The 1,364-nt window shown below is 37.0% G+C and overlaps 1 long non-coding RNA gene across 1 annotated transcript; it reads right to left on the reverse strand.

Moving 5' to 3' along the window:
* Positions 1 to 529: 529 nt before the first annotated feature.
* On the reverse strand, positions 530 to 1,103 carry LOC109593059 (uncharacterized). The gene is made up of 2 exons (XR_002190708.1): positions 880 to 1,103; positions 530 to 711 (listed from the first exon to the last, which is right to left on the reverse strand). It is a non-coding gene; the product is annotated as an uncharacterized LOC109593059 (long non-coding RNA).
* Positions 1,104 to 1,364: the final 261 nt, after the last annotated feature.

Here is a 1,364-nt window from a genome sequence, read left to right on the forward strand (position 1 = left end):
GATAGACTTTATTATTTTACATCCAAGTTCATTGCACTAAAAATGAAACAGTAAAAATACTTTATTATTGATATACAGCTAATTATGGATTATAATAATCATCACAAAGCTCATACAGTAGTATACAGCATTAATCTACAGGTGTAATTACAGTTGTAATCGATTAGGTGAGCCTTAGACAGGCCAGGATTGAGTACAAGAAGTCCCCATTGATGGTGAAAGATGGACAGCCACTCAAAGACATTAGGAAAGACAGTCCATTGATATTGCTTGATTCGCACTGTGTAAATTGGCCATTATCCTTAACCACGCCCACCAATCAACTCAGACCTCCTCAGCTCGAGCAGCTTTCAGGATGGCCCATTCATTTATACTGGGGGATCTGCGCATGCGCAGTAGAAGTATCGCGAACACCCTTAACCACGCCCACTAATCAACTCAGACCTCCTCAGCTCGAGCAGTTTTCAGGTTGGCCCATTCATTTATACAGGGGGATCTGCGCATGCGCAGTAAAAAATACCTGGAAAAGTTTACACACCACACAGTAATTACTAATTAAACAACAGCTAAATATCTCAGTATAATTATTATACAGAAATGTTGTACAATTGAAAAGATATAATGAATATAAGCTGTCCTATCTTGGTAAAAGATGATCTATCTCCTTGAGAAGGAGTAAGACTTCATTAGTGTACATCAAAGTCCATCTCACTATAAATAGAACAGTAAAAACACTAATATACAGTAGTTAAAACAGCATTGTACTGTATTTTAAACAGTACTTTACCTAATTGTACACGTTCAGTAATACAGTAAAACTCATAAGCTTATACAGTAGTTATACATACACAATACAGTATTGATCTATAGTGTATTTACCTCGGTAACTACAGTTGTAATGGATAAGGTAAGCCTCGGACAGGCCAGGATTGAGTACAACTCCCCAATGATAGTGAAAGATGTCCTGTCGCCCAAAGACATCAAGAAAAAAATCCTTTAATATTTTTAAGTCCCAGCCAGAGTCAATTTGTTAACAAAAATAAGCCAGACATCTTCACTACAATGTAGGATGGGCCATAATCATTAACCACACCTACCAATTAACTCAGACCTCCTCAGCTCGAGCAGCTTTAAGGTTGGCCCATTCATTTATACAGAAGGATCTGCGCATGCGCAGTAGACAATACCGGGAACCCCCACTAACAATCAGTTCAAACATGGTACAAATATACAGCATCTTTAAAAAAATCATAAAAAATCCAAACTTAATGGGAATCAGCTCCACTTCTGTACACTACATAAGTACATGTATATGCATCAGAAAATGTAATAACATTCAGGAATTTTTCACTTGTCAATTTTTT

Source organism: Amphimedon queenslandica, unplaced genomic scaffold, assembly GCF_000090795.2.
Source record: "Amphimedon queenslandica unplaced genomic scaffold, v1.1 AMPQUscaffold_3023_Cont24978, whole genome shotgun sequence".
NCBI classification, from domain to species: domain Eukaryota; kingdom Metazoa; phylum Porifera; class Demospongiae; order Haplosclerida; family Niphatidae; genus Amphimedon; species Amphimedon queenslandica.